Source organism: Dermacentor albipictus, chromosome 1, assembly GCF_038994185.2.
Source record: "Dermacentor albipictus isolate Rhodes 1998 colony chromosome 1, USDA_Dalb.pri_finalv2, whole genome shotgun sequence".
NCBI classification, from domain to species: Eukaryota; Metazoa; Arthropoda; class Arachnida; order Ixodida; family Ixodidae; genus Dermacentor; species Dermacentor albipictus.
Window position 1 is genome coordinate 182,291,763 of NC_091821.1, and position 16,047 is coordinate 182,307,809.

The window sequence follows — 16,047 nt, forward strand, 5'->3', positions numbered from 1 at the left end:
CACTGCCTTTAGCACCGTAGCGGTGGCGCTAGCGATCAACAAAAATAATTTATAACACCATGTGCAGAAGTGCGTACACTAGAGGGGATAAAAAGTAGACACAAAAAACACAATAAGGAAAACAAAAACAGTTTTTAAAGATAGATGAGACAATGTGCAACTTAAGCACTTTTTTTTTATTGAGTACAACTCGCCTTTCTCTTCCCTTCTCAACCGGATTCAGCTTCCTCTTCTTCGAGAATCCTTCAGAGAACGTGCCGTGACACGTGAAATAAAGCACGTGAGGCAACAATCGTAATGAAAAAGGGACCAATCGCGGAGAACCACGGAGCTCAGAAGAGACCAGTTGTAGGCGACCGAAGCTTGAATTCTTCCTTGTGTGCCAGCAATTCATCGGGCCAGCTGAAAATGGAAAAACACCACGTCGGTGAGCCTCTGAGCTCCAACCCGTCACCGTTGGAAGAAGCTCCAGCCTCCTTCGCTGCAAAGGCGCGCGGGTGTCTTTTCGCTAATGGCGTAGAGGAAGACAATGACTTTCACCGCACCGCGGTGTCTTGGTTCAGCGAACAGGTACACCATGCGGTGCCGCTGGAAGAGTTCGTGGACACCGCTAAGTTCTCTATTCCGAAGTCGGTCAAGGAGGTCACCACCCGCATCAGATGGAATGCTCACCGCTTCCGCCGCAACTACTGCGTCCTTCTCGGCGTTACCCTGGCGGGTTGCATCATGTCCAGCATGGTGCTAATGGTGAGCGTTGCGGCGGTTGGCGTAGTGTGCGCCGCGCTCAAAGTGAACCACGACGACGAGACTGCGGCCGTGTGGGGCACGAGGCTGGTGCTGACCAAGAACCGCAGACAGGTCGGTGCCGCTTTGGTGGCGTTGACCGTTTTCATCGCGTCAGGCATGTGGTCCGCAGTTACATGGTCCCTCGGCGTCGCCATTTTTATCGGTGTCTGCCATGCTTCACTGTTTGGCGATCTTCATTCAGCGATGTTCGCCACAAAGCGGCCGGACAATATTGAAGAAGGAGATACCAGCCCGCCATATTTCAGTGACACGTCCTTTTTTTGAGGTACTGATATTTTCTTTGTGAAGTTTTTCTCTCTGTACTGTGTTGTTTTTTTTAAAGAATACGGGCTTTTTTTTTTTACTTATCGCATGTCTAGCGACAGCTGCAATAACACGTGTCCTGATACAATGTTTGATCGCTGTTGAAAAAAATTCTCAGCGGATTTCACGGAATTCACCAAAATATTGCTGGGATTCAATAAGGCTCGTTGTTGGGCGATTTGGTTCATACTGCGAGGAAATAGATGGACTGCGAATAATTCAAGACAAGGGTAAGGGGCAGCGAAGAAGCTTCAACTTTCAACTAACCTTTGATACCTCCTTCTCTTGAATTCCGCGCAGTCCATTTATTTCATCGCAATGTTGGGGTTGCAAGCAGCTTTCGAGTGTAGCTTCAAGGAAATCTATCTTTTCAACGAAAAATAGCCATGATATTCATTGGAACGTGATAATTGCTCTTTTTGTACTCAAACATGCTGTATAGCGAGAACGACACACTTAATATTGCTATAAGTATTGTCGCGCATCGCAAGCAGGAACACAGACACAACATAAGAAGCCGATACAGACGCTCGGTGCTAACGTCCCACAAGTTAAATGTTAGCGGCGTGTCTGTGTATTTGTATGCGTGTTCCTGATAGCTTTACTAGAATACCGCACGATGTCGCATACCAATTAAGAAGCCCACATTGCAACTCTCGTCTACTTACATTGCGCCGAGTGTTATATTTGAGTTTAGAAATGTTACACACGAAGTTAGAGAGCCTAGCCCTTGCAAAAATAAGTTTCGGCTGTCTGTAGACTGTCTACAGACTTCTTGTAAGACGACTGTGCCTTTCTATAAAGTCGTTCTTTTGTGGATACAAAATATGCAGAATGTCTGTTGACTTAAGTTTATAAAGTTTCTGTTCCTTTTTGTCTACTCCCATTTTATAGTCGGTCTATGGAAAAATGTCGGTAAAACGTTTGTTTCCTTTTGTCTACTTGCGCGCTATAGTGTGTATTCTTGCTGATTATTCGTCTGCAGACTGTCTATATACCAGAGTCGATAACGTGTTGATTATTTTTGTCTCCTCCCAGTTTATAGATTGTCTATAGACCAAAATTGATAAAGTTTCTATTTATTTTTGTCTACTCCCATTCTATAGTCGTTCTACAGCAAAAAGGCGATAAGATGCTTGTTTCTTTTTGTCTACTTCCGCCCTATAGACTACCAGGAGACAAAATTCGATAGTCTCTACTTATCCTTCTTCATTCTTTATCTATAGACTGTCTATAGACGAGAGTCGAAAGGTGTTGATTATTTTTTTCTATTCCCAGTCTATAAATTTCCAAACGCACACTGCACGCACGTACGCACGCACGCACGCACGCACGCACGCACGCACACGTACGTACACGTGCACGCACGTGCACATGAACGCGCACATACACGCACACGCATGTACACACGCACGTACATGTACGCACATGCAAGCGACTCGCCGGCGTGTTTCCCGTCCACGAACAGGGCTGAGTGCAGCGACTCGCTTGTTCGCTTAAGAGCAAGCAAGTCGAGAGAGCAGTCAAGATTCCTAAGTGAAAAAAGAGCAGTTTAAATTTTTCAATTATTCTTGATATGAAAATAAGAAAGTAGTTAGTGATAAACAATTCTAATGCCCTGTTAACAGAGTCCAAGTCAACATTCTTATAATCTCGAAATTCTTTGGATGATTTAACAGAAGAAACGAAAGTGTGAAAATGCATTACACACAATGGTCACTTTGTTATTGTCGAAACGAGCTGGGATGTCTTAGTGAGGATCCAAAATAGTAGCAGAATCTGTTGCGCACCGAGTCGGCTTAAGGGCAAGCTGCGTTAAATTGAAATCCACAGACAAGCGCTCGGAAGGACGGTCCGCTATTGAGGGACAATCCATATGCCAATTATTGCCGAGATAGTTCAAGTTATACCTAGGACCAACAATGGGTAGGAGGGAAATCTTACGCGGTATCCGCTGTGGTAGCTCAATGGACATATGGCGTTCCGCTGCTGAGCTTAAGGTCCCGGGTTCGATCCCAGCCACGACGGTCGCATCCAGAAGGGGACGAAATGCAAACACGCTCGGGTACTGTGATTCGGGTGCACGTTAAAAACGGCAGGTGGTCAGAATTAATCCGGAGTCCTCCGCTACCACGTGCGTCATAATGACGTCGCATTTTGAATTGAATTTCAAGAATTTCATATGGTCAGTCTGTTTAGTGTGTCGGGAAGATCTGAAGAAAATGTGCTAGATGAAGTGGGTAACACGCACAAAAGGTGAAACCCTCCTCGCGCCCGACGCGTTATATGCGCGCATACCAATTCCAATCCCATCCCGCACAGCTATCAGCACACCTACTGTCCGCGCGCAGGTCACGGTCATATCGGGAAAATTTGTAGGTGCTCTCACAGCACTGACCTTTCAACTTGAAAGCCGTATCTCAATGAGCACGACAGTATCGGCCGAGTGCGTGTCGGTAAATGCGGACAGAGATCCGCGCTTATTACATACAATGTGCGTGTTAGAATACAGGACGGTCACCGATCTCTTTTCCGTAGCATGGCTTAGCTATAACTGACGCGTACGTGAACTACTATTACTATATAGGTGGTAGTGGTTATATTAGCACTGGTAGCAGACTGGCTGTCGTAGGTGGACCTATGTCACGGACTTGACGGGTAACCGGGCAGTGCACATAGTCCATATTTATATGCAGCTTATTGAAACAGAGTGCAAATTGGTTACCGCTAGCCTTTCCAAATTCAACTAGCTTTTTACATGAGTGTCGCGTAGCCGAACAAAAGTGTCCACCACTCGAGATATCTGAACCACAGAATTTCGAACGCTGACAGGTGATGGTTTCCTTTAGTTTGGGAGAGACTAAATTGCAAATAATGGTGGGATCTGTGCTGACATAATAAACCAGCACAGGAGAGTAGAGATCATCATCCTCACCGTCAACCTATCATTATGTCCACTGCAGGAAGAAGGCCTCGTCCAGCGATCTCCAATTATCCCGGTCCTGCGATAGCTGATTACAACTTGTGCCTGCAAATTCTCTCAGTTCATGCTCCCACCTAATTTTCATCCGTCCTCGACTGCACTTGTCTTCCCTTGGCACTAATTCTGTAACTCTAATGGTCCATCGGTTATCTTCCCTACGCGTCACATGGCCTGCCCAGCTTCATTTTTTTTTATCTTAATGTCAACTAGAATATCGGCTATTCCCGTTTGCTCTCTGATCCAAATCGCTCTCTTCCTGTCTCCTAACGTCATGCCTAACATTTTTCGTTGCATCGCTCTTTACGCATTCCTTAAATTGTGCTCGAGCTTCTTGGTTAACCTCCAAGTTTTTGCCCAATATGTTAGCGCCGGCAGAACGCTATGATTGTAGAGAAATCGTTAGAGATACTCTGGCTTAAATTCCTATTGAGGGCGTCAGCAATACCAAAGAAGTAGACGTGGTCACATGACAACTTATCCGAATACGATTCGAATATGAATAGTCAAACGCAGCGGCATACATTTACGGCAGGAATATTTATTTCGGTATTTGTACGACGCATGTGCTGACTAGTGCAAAATAGACATCTAACTACTCGTATAAGAGACAAAGGACGAGTTTTAAACGCAAGATAACTAATTATCATTTTAAGAGAATTGCGGGAATAGACTCTCAACAACTTGGATCTTTGTTCCAAACATTATTTCCCAGAAAGAATGGCTACTTCAGAAAAACGCACTTACACTAGAAATGTTCGTAAAAGCCCATGCCAGTCAATCGTAATACTGCACATATTATTCGCGAAGGCATCCCGGAAATAGCAAACATTCTTACGAATGCAAAGCTTTGTGAATTTGGTCGCAGAGTCGCAGAATTGTCCTTCATGACATCGCTAATAAGGCAAGGCAGATTCGTAACATTTTAGTATGCGTCGCGAGGTTCAGAAGTTTAGGTCGATAAATTGCTGCACTTTTTCGTTTGGGATGAGTCAAAGAAACAATGACGCATTAATCACCTAGGGAGATATTCACAAAGCTTTTCATTCGCAAGTGCTCCTTGCCGTTGGCTATAGCTGCTTTCACTAACAATTTGTTCAGCGTCAGGATTGGCTGAAATTTTCTCTTACAAACAATTCCAGCGTAAGAGCATTTTGTGAATACGGGCCTTGAAGGATATTTGAACTGTCCATGGACCCATCGGAAACTACATCTGTATAGCGCGGTTTTACACAAACCCACGGCAATTGTGAATCTCAGTACAATTTCTGGAAGAGAGGGCACGGCACCTGGCCTAGCGACAACATGCCTAAGCGGACGTTACTGCTGTTGCAGGTTTTGCCATGGATTTTCGAGAACGCTACATCGGTTTGCAGTCCGGACGACGCACCGCTTTTCTTCACGCCTTATCAGGACTTTGGGATTGATGGCATCCGGCTCGTGGATCGTCTTTCGTCGATGACGGTGACGTCACCAGTGGACCGGCTACAAAAGGAGACAAGCAGCGAGGGAGGCTTCAGAGGGCACGGCACCTGGCCTAGCGACAACATGCCTAAGCGGACGTTACTGCTGTTGCAGGTTCGTTATTTGCCTAATGCTACAACTTTTAGAAGCGACAACCGCTTTTTGTTAGCCCTGCCGTGCCCTCGCAGTTGCCTGAATTTTTTGGTTGATTCTTGGTCTATGATGATGACACTGTTGGTTTCAGGAGATGTTGAAGAAAATCCTGGGCCCAAAACCGCAGAAATGTTGCAATTAATCATTGATAATCAGGCTTCATCAGATGCTAAAATAGATGCATTAAGAGCTGAAATGACCGAAATGAATGAGAAATGCGAAAAAATGAACACTGCACTTAACGTGATTGCAGAATTGAACAAGCGAGTACAAACCCTAGAATCCCTTGTTCGTCATCAAGCGGAGAAGTTAGTAGAATATGAAAATAGAAGCCGATCCAATAATCTCTTGGTTTTTGGTATCGATGAGGAAAAGGGTGAATCAGACAGCGACCTGAAACAAGTTGTTATTGAGAATGTCTTTAAAGCAACCCTGGGAGTGCAAGTGAACACGATCGAGAAAATTCATCGCATTGGCAAGAGAAAAGACGGTAGTAATCGGCCGGTAATCATGCATTTTTATGATTCGCGAGAAAAACAGTCTGTGATGCAGAACTGCGGCAAGTTGAAAGGCAGCTCGATAAGCATAAGTCAAGACTACGCTAAAGAAACTGTAGAAGTACGGAAAAAACTATGGCAAAGCAGTGAAAAGGAACGAGCAAACGGCAAAAAGGTAAAACTGGTACATGACAAGCTTAAGATCAACAATCATATCTACGTCTGGGATCGTGAAAGGAATAAACGGTGTCTGTACCGTACTGAGCAAGATAACGTTCCTCAATTCAAAAAGAGGGGAAATGCTGCTGGCCAGACATTGCTTCAGTCGCAAACTTTAGACAAGGCTTCTGACACGGATAGCGATTCTTCTCGGTCATAGCTCTAAATTGTACTTGTCAACGCCCGCAGCATAGCAAATAATGTAACTGGTTTAGAGTATCTACTAATTTCTCAGAATCCTGATGTATTGATGTTGACTGAGACATGGCTACATAGTGCAATTTGTGACAGTAGTATTTTTCCTCCTGACTACAAGGTATTTAGATGCGACAGGGATTCCAGAGGTGGTGGCGTGGCTATTGTTGTGAAAAGTTCTATAAACACAGCCGCTCTTGATTGCAGTCTCCCTGAAATGGTTTGGTGCAAGATACACTGTGCAGACTTGTGGTATATATTAGGGACTGTGTACAGACCATCAGCCTCTCCACCAGAATTTTTGGATGGCTTGAATGAATTTCTTAGCTCCCATGTAAATGAAAACACAAGACTAATAATGGCCGGTGACTTTAATTTGCCGCATGTTAACTGGGAAAGTCTATCGACGGGTAATGTAGAAATAAGGAGCGCCAATAAAATGATCCAGATCATGTTTTCACATAACCTTAAGCAAATAGTTAAAGACTTTACAAGAGTTACACCAAAGTCCCAGTCATTGTTGGACGTGGTTTTCATATCTAGTAGAATACCTGACTGTACTGTATCAGTTGAGAATGGTTTGTCAGATCATAAGATGGTTTGCTTGAATGTACCGCTGCACACAAGAATCTGTAAGCAAGCATATGACATGATGTATGTTAAGGATTACGGCCGTGCGAATGACACGTCTATCCTAGACATTTTGGAAGAAAAGTTTACTGAATTTGAAATAGCATCAAACCGCGAAAGTGTAGAAGAACTATGGGACCGACTTAAAGGCATAATCAACTACTGCATAGATCATTTTGTCCCCACACGTATAAAGAAATCAAAGCAAAGAAATCCATGGATTACTAGGAAGATCATACATCTTAAGCGTAAGATAAAAAGATTAAGGAAGAAAAAAAGCAGGGCAACAGAACTTTCAATAACCAAGCAAATGTTAAAATCTGCATTGGCGGAGTCTAAGAAAACATTCTTCAATAAAACGCTTACAAAGTTCCTCAAATGCTCGCCACAAAAGTTTTGGCGATATTTCACAGATAGAAAGGATGAAACAGAACAGATAGCGGATGGCGACGTAGTCATGACAGAAAAAAAAGATATTGCAAACGTACTTAATCAGTTCTTCCAATCAGTTTTCACCAAGGATAGATGTGATAGTGACGATGATCCTTTAGTCTGCGCAATACAATATCCAATGGAAGACCTACGCATTACAAGGGAGGGCGTGTTTCAACATTTGCTTACGTTGGACGCAAAAAAATCGTGTGGCCCAGATGAAATACCGACGGCATTTCTTCAACGGTATGCTGAATGGATGTCGTATTATTTGCAGCTTTTATTCGAAAAATCTTTGCGGGATCATTCAATACCTCAAGACTGGCGCGATGCCACCGTCATTCCGATATTTAAAGGTGGCAATAGGCTATGTGCAAACAATTATAGACCAATCTCGCTCACTTCTGTGTGCTGTAAAGTCCTAGAGCATGCAATAGCTAGACATATTCTGTATTTCTTAGAAAAAAACTACTTATTATGCCCAGTTCAGCACGGTTTCCGATCTGGCCTTTCGACAGTGACGCAGTTAATCGAAACTGTACATGACCTTTGCAAAGCTATAGATGAATGCCAACAGATAGATGTTGTATGTATAGACTTTAAGAAGGCATCTGATAAAGTTGCACATCATAAACTGCTTTCCAAATTGAGAAGCCTAGGAATTAGTGAAAACATAGTATTATGGATTCAGGCATATTTAACAAACCGTTATCAAAGGGTCAGAATCGGGAAAAGTGAATCGGGCAAGTGTGAAGTTGTGTCTGGAGTGCCGCAGGGGTCTGTTTTAGGTCCGCTATTGTTTTTATTGTATATTAATGATATTCCTTCTAAGGTTGATCCGCCTGTAAAACTTAAACTATTTGCCGATGATTGTTTAATTTACACGCGTGTAACCTGCGCGGAAGATCAGATTAAGCTAAACAGCTGCCTGCAATCATTAAACTCGTGGTGCCAAAGTTGGGGCATGGTAATTAATTTTAAAAAATCTACATACACTCACGTAAGCAAAAAACAGAATTTTATCAGATATGAATATAATATAGGAGAAAATGCCTTGGTCGAGGTACAGAGTTTCCGATATTTAGGGGTGACAGTGACGCATAATCTAGACTGGCGTATTCACATTGAGAATATCTGTTCGAAGGCTTACCAAAAGCTCTGCTTCCTTAGGAGAAAGCTTCCAGATGCGACTAAAGAAATTAAATTGGTCGCCTACAAAACGTTTATATGACCAGTTCTGGAATATGCGAATACTGTGTGGAGCCCTCACCAAAAATGCTTAAAAAAGAAGGTGGAAAGGATCCAGCGGATTTCAGCACGCTTTATATGCTCCAAGTATCGCCGTACTGACTCGGTTACAGAGATGATACAGCAGTGTGAATTAGAAACGCTGGAAATGAGAAGAATAAAACATCGACTCAAACTTTTTTTCCAGATAATGCAAGGGGCATTAAAAATAAATAAAGAACATTATGTGAAAGCGCCTCTAAAACGTGGTTCACGAAAAAACCATAGCAGGGTACTGCAACCTATTAACACACGTACGGATGTGTATCGGTATTCCTTTTTTCCTGATGTAATTGAACTATGGAACAAACTGCCAAGTGATGTTGTGGAGAGTATGAATGTGCAACAATTTGAGCTGGGTGTAGATATGTTTTTGAGAAATGGTGTACAAATTTTGAATTCTGATTCATGATTGCTCAGTGAAGTGTTTATGAAATGTATATGTTCTTCTTCCCTCCCTGTAACGACCCTCACTGGAGGGTTAACAGTATGACCAAATAAAAGAGCGAGCCCTAATGTGCTAAACGCAAACACACCGACGCATGCCGCTGAGCGAAAGCGTAATTTCGGTCTTTATTTGGCATCTTCGCTCTGAATGCTGATGAAAATCTGTTCTGCGGAAGCCCGCATGGTGGAGGAAAGTTCATGAAAAGAAAAAAAACTGGCATCCACCTGTCTTGTAGCACGAAGCTACAAAAGAAGCCCGTACGGGTTTCAAAGCAAGAAAGCTTCGCGGTTGAAGAACGGCGAAGCTTTCTTCAAAAAATTCATCCCCGATTCGTCTCGGAAAAATTCGTTCCCGGACCGAGTCAATATTTTTAATCAAATGCGAGGCTTTCTTTTTGAGAAACCCGTATGGGTTTCCTTTGTAGTTTCGTGCTACAAGACAAGTGGATGTCAGTTTTTCCCTTTCAATGATGATGCAGTAATCCAACATGCCGCGAACCCTCAGAGTTATGCGTCCTGCTCTTTGAAAAGATGCACGTGTTCTTCACATGTTAGTTATCAAACTGCATGAGTCTCAATAAACTCGTATTAGGAGTGGACGGAGGCGTTCAGTTAACAACACTCCTCATGTGAGGAAGAATGTGAAATAGAACAAAATAAAAACGGAATGTGGCAAATTGGCAAGTTTAATAATGAGAATAACCATAAAAGGAGGGCTCGACGCGAGATGGGAAAGGGGCGGTGTGCAGATAATGTCACTGTGATGTGTGAAGTGCGCGAAACAGTGACATGGTGGAAGAAGAGAGAGAAGAGGACAACAAATTACTTGCGCCCAATCCCCCGCAGTTGGTATTCGCCATCGAAGAAGGAAATCCAATCCAATCCAATCCAATTACTTGAGCGGAGGCGAATTCAGTGCTGAAGGGAAGACGGCGGCGTCGTGCGTTCGTCCAGTTTTAGAATTTGGCTGTGTTTTATTCTCAAATGTTCCATCACACAAGCATCGGCGGCTAGTTTTATTAGAACGAGAGGCGCTACGTCTGTGCTTAGGCCTTCAAAAATACGTTGCACATGCCGTATTATACCTGGAAGCAAGAATTACACCCATTTTATGCCGATTTCACCTTCTGACCGTTCAGACTTTCTTACGACTATATGAATCACCATTAAGCCGTCCTCAAAGAATTTTCATCTCCGATCCAGAATTATTTTTTCCCGTTCATTGGCCCAGGCATCATACACCACAGATTACATAAACATTACTTGAACCACTAAATGTGGAAATTCGCGATGTGCTTCCTAATATACGCATTCAAATTACCCGGAGATCATGTTTGATGACATTTTCCCAAACCACGCGAAACTACTACTTTACAGCATCTTAAACGTCATGTTACAAGACCAGCTAAGCACCCTAGGAACAAACATTATCATTGCAACAGGTGCATCACAGTGCGAGGAAAACACTGGCACTGGAATATTTTGTCCTGCACTTGACTGGTCTTTCTCTTTAAGATTGCCTGACATTGTGCCTATTATTCTGGCCGAGTTTGTAGCAGTAATCCTAGCTTTACGCGAATTAGAACGAATGAGTACAACAGCTGCTATTCTTACTTACTCCCTTCCTGTATGCTCTTCCCTTACCGCTACTAATGATTCACCCATGCTAAAACTCTTCCACTTGCTAGTTCCTGCCCATCTGCAATGTGTTCATTCGATTTGGGTACCTGGTCATAAAGGTTCGTTTTTTAATGGAACTACCGATTTACTGGCAAAAACATAACTTTCCTGCCCTGTTTTTCTTATTCTACCAATGACAGCACATATCACGGCGGCTAGATTTCGGATGCGATCAATTAGAAAAGTCTTATCAAACCCAGTTCTGACTGCTTCTCCAAATTATATGCACCTGGAATTTCCCTGACGTAGCGAATCCTGTAACACAAAGATGCTTGAGTTCTCTCTCACCAAATTACGTTGCCCGCATTCCCTCCCTGAATTCCTACTTACACAGGTCGGGTTTGGTTCCCTCCCCCTCTGCTCGTTTTGTAATGAGGAGGAGACGATACATCACTTTCTTCTATCTTGTCGTCGCTTTACTGCGGCAAGAAAAAGATTGTTGGAAATACGTTTCGAAGAATTGGCCTGGATTTAACAGAACCTGCTATTCTTTCGTTCGGGGCGTCCACTTTGGGATTCAGCCACACGGACGCTTGCTTCGCTGTCCGAACATTTCTGACAGAAGCCAAACAAATCCCCCTGATAAATTCTATATTTTTTGTGCTCTTAAATTTACTATTACTCATTCGATATGACTTTCCTGATTTTATTTTAACAGATAATTCTATGCTATTCAATGCTAATTCCATAGATATTCGGCAATTTATGCTGCATATTAGTATGGAATAATCCACCCATTTCTTGGCCAATCCCCCATCGTGGGTAGAAGCCACACGCGTGATAGACGACGACGACGACGATGACAACAACAACAACAACAACAACAACAACAACAACAAACAGAGTTCGGTTGCTTCACCGGCTCACTGTGGACCGTGGCTCACTGTGGACGCAAGAACGCATTCGAACCAGTTCCCGAACGCTGGTTCTGGTCAAGTAGCTGGTGGTTTTCTTTTGATCTCTGTCTTTTACCTAATTGTTTTTCACCTTTTGTTCCAATATCTGTTAACTTGCGAGAGTGATTTCCTATTTCTCTGCAATGTCTCTCTCATCGCCAGGCCCGGAAGCTTCCACCGGGTCGGCTTCTGTTCCTCCCTCTGATTTGCCGATGGAGCTTTCCTTACGCAGTGGGACGAGCAGCGTATCTGTGGCTCTGGTTCTGAGAGATGGCGGAGCGGTCCGCATGAAGAATCGCGAATAAATTCAACCCGAACTCCGGATGGCCTCGGCCAATTTCCGACAAATAACCGAGGTTCGACAGTTTGGCCGAGGGGGCATTCTTTGCTGTTCGTCAGACCAGGCTTGCGTTCAAGATTTACTGAAGTGCGATGTTCTTGCGACACATCCGATGAGCAGTTTCATTCCTCATCACCTTGCATGTACCAAAGGCCTAGTCCGCGGTGTCGACATATATCTACGTCCCGCAGAAATTTGGGGAATATTTTCAGTGTCAGGCGTGATTTCTGTGTATCGTTGCAGCCGCGTCGTTGATAATAAGCGCATAGCACAGAAACAGTCATTGCTAAATTTGCTGGAATGAACCGTCCATCGGAAATCAAGGCTTAGTCACTTATATACCGAGTTGAGCCTCTATCACCCCGCGTCCTTCAGTGTCTAAAGTGCTGGCGGTTTGGGCACTCCGTAAAAGGTTGCAAGTCCAACACACAATGTCGAATTTTTGGAGAAGGCCCTAATTCAAATGACTGTTCTTCCCTAAATGAGTCCTGCTGCCGTTGCAGTAGTCCTCACCTTGCAGATGAGCCTAACTGCCCTGCAATGTCAAAATAAGTGCAAATACTCGAAGTAATTGATAGACGTCGATGCTCTCGTCGTGAGGCCGTCGGAGAAATTCAGACCAGGACTCAAGGGTATGCTGGTATAACGGCCCGGGAAGCACTGTGTGTGGAAAACTCAATCTCTGAGGCTGAGGCAGCTTAGGTAGAAAAGAAGTTGGGGAAAGCAATGGAGCGTATTGTGACAAATCTCACCGACTCCCTTGTTCAGGTGCTGTCCTCACAACTAGCTCCGTGGCTTCAACTAACTAATAAAGTCAACATTGAGGATCAGGTGTCGGGCCTACCGGGGAATCCACCTATTTAAGTATCGACCACACAGCCATTGACTAATATTGATTCATCAAAGACACCAACTTCTGAGAAAGTTGACCACATCTGTCTCTCCGACATAGATGGAACGAAAAATCAAGATGTAGATATGGACCCCCGATCTCTTAACCGAACAGGGTCACCGATATCGAAGAATTTCCGCTCTCCCACCAACCCCAAGGCAAAAAAAAAGTACGTTAGAGAGATTGCGACTAAGAAGGACTCCTTAAAAGAGAGCGTCTTAGACCAAGCAGTCTCCGCTGCTCGGATTTATTCACCATAGTAACTTTAAGAGTAATTCAGTGGAACTGCCATTTTATACTTTCCGCTGCAACAGATTTATTATATCTTTCTTTTAAATATTCTGCAGATATTATTATTTTACAGGAAACTTGGCCCTTACTGCTGTTCAGACTTTTCATCTAAAACATTTCCGATGTTTTCGATTAAATCGCCTATCCCGAGGCCGTGGTTTAGCTTTTTTTTTTTGGTCTCATCAAACATATGCCATAGAGCTACTATAGCATACCAGAGAATGTCCCCATACTGTGAAATCTTAGCACTGGATATAATACTTCCTCGTTGCATGCTTTTTTTTCTATAATTAACACGTACTTCCCCGCTGGAGTGCAAGATACCCGTTATCTCGATACCTCTATTGCTTGCAGTCCGAAGAGCATCCTACTTTTCCCCTGCTGCCTGGGCCTTCTAAGGCCTGCAGTATTCCTAAATAAATAAATAAATACTAGTGGACGATTTTAATTCTCGTCATGTATCGTGGGGTTTCCGAACGGATACTTGTGGCAAACGCTTGTGGGATTGGGTCTTATCAAATCATTTCTCTTGCTTAAATTCCAGAGCACATACTTTTGTTTGGGGCCAGTCGCGATCTGCCCTAGATCTTACGTTTGCTACTTCGAGCATGTCTGTCACCTCCTGGAAGACTGTTGATTCCGAAACTACAAGCGATCACCTCCCTATAATTTTTGAACTGCTTACCCCGTGAACTAGTTTAGATAGTTATGGGCGCATGTTTGTTAATTACGCAGAATTTAAAAATGCATTAATATCAGCTTTAAACGCTAAGGAGGTCACGGAGAAATATATTAAAGCAATGAGCCTGTGTTAAATTCTAAAACAATCATCAAAAAAGCTCAATTTGTTGTGCAATCTACTAAGGGTGGATATATTGTCCCTGGTGGAATTCTGACTGCGAGCGAGATTTTAGACGGAGAAAAGCCGCGTGGAAAAAACTTTTATATAACCAATGCTCTGTTAATTGGGCTGATTGTACATATATACCTACTACATTTAAGCGAGCAGTCTCAAAAAGCTAAGGAGGATTATGATTCTAAGCACTACATATATCTTTCGAAGTCTAGCAATAAAAAAGACCTGTTTAACTTTTTTTCGATCCCGTAAAATTATTACGGCGTCCGTGAATATCGACTCAGTCGTTCTATTAATAAAAGGATTATCCGAATCATTTGAGAAAATTGCTCAAGGACTTGCGCGACGTTTCAAGCATAAATTTCCGATAGGACTAAAGAAGCTTCCCTTGGGAGACGACTTTCTAAAAGTAACAGCTACAGAGCTTGAAGGCGTTATTAGTTTGTTACCCGAGTCAGCCCCAGGTCTAGATGGCATTACAACAGGAATAATAAAAGTTTTGTTTGATTATACGCCTCAAGACTTGCTCAATATAATAAATTTCGCTCTCAAAAATTCATGGTTCCAAGAGAGCGGAGAGTAGCTAAAATTATTCCACCGTTGAAGAAAAAAACAGCTGGACTTGACTTAGACAACATAAGACCCATTTCTCTTATTTCCAATGTCGTCAAATTACCTGAAAGGGTTGTTCACGGTCATATAACAAATTTGATGCAGGATAATAATACCCTTCTCAGCCCTTCTCAGATTTCATTTCGTCCCGATATGGTGCGCCCATGTAGATTTAGAAAGCCGCATTAAACTTGCTCGCCGCAAGCGAGAGTACGTAGCTTTGGTGACACTAGATGTATCAAAAGCATACGACTCTGCAGAACATTGTATTCTATTCGATAAGCTTGAGTTGACGAACTTCCCGAAGTATATAACCGCTTGGATCTATGAATTTATAAGTGATAGAGAGTTTTATTGTTACCAATACGGTATATCGACGTCCTAACACAAGCAGACAAGAGGTGTACCACAGGGTTGCGTTCTTTCCCCCTATATTATTCAACATTTTGCTGATTCCTTTGTCTTCGGAAGTACACGTTTATGTTTATGCGGATGATATCGCATTTTTACATCCGCAAGTAACATACATTCACTACACCAGTCGTTACAGAATTACTTAAAGATGTTGGAGACATGGCTTGAGGGGGTTATGTATGTCGTTAAATATTAGCAAAAGTGCGGTATTACTCTTCCCGTTAAATGCACAGGTGCATATATCTTTACAATACCGACAGAAAGTCATTCCTCAAGTTGACGCAGTCAAGTACCTTGGTCTTATTTACGATGACAAGCTTACCTGGCGCAGTCACATTGAACATATTAAAACAAAGGCAGAACGTGCCGTAGCTATGCTCCGCCGGCTCAGCCACCGTCGCTCTGGACTACGCAGGGATACCTTACTGTTGATATATGAGATGTATGTTCGGCTTACATTAGAATTCGACTGCGTAATATTTTCCGGTGGTCCCACCTACAAAATTAAACCTCTCATACTTTTAGAAAGGGAAGCTCTACTATTATGCCTCGGGCTACCTATATTTGTTACCAACACTGTTTTATATCCGGAAGCTCATATACCCACCCTATACACTGCAGATTCCGCATGCTTACGGTTCAAAGATTTTAA

General features: G+C 43.1%; 1 protein-coding gene across 1 annotated transcript in view; it reads left to right on the forward strand.

Moving 5' to 3' along the window:
• The first annotated feature begins 297 nt into the window (after nt 1-297).
• Nucleotides 298-16,047, forward strand: part of LOC139053223 (trypsin-7-like) — a 58,870-nt gene continuing 43,120 nt past the window's right edge. The window contains exons 1-2 of the mRNA XM_070530320.1: nt 298-1,072; nt 5,426-5,668. The gene's annotated coding sequence lies outside the window, so the exon portion shown is untranslated. The remainder of the gene's footprint in view (nt 1,073-5,425; nt 5,669-16,047) is intronic.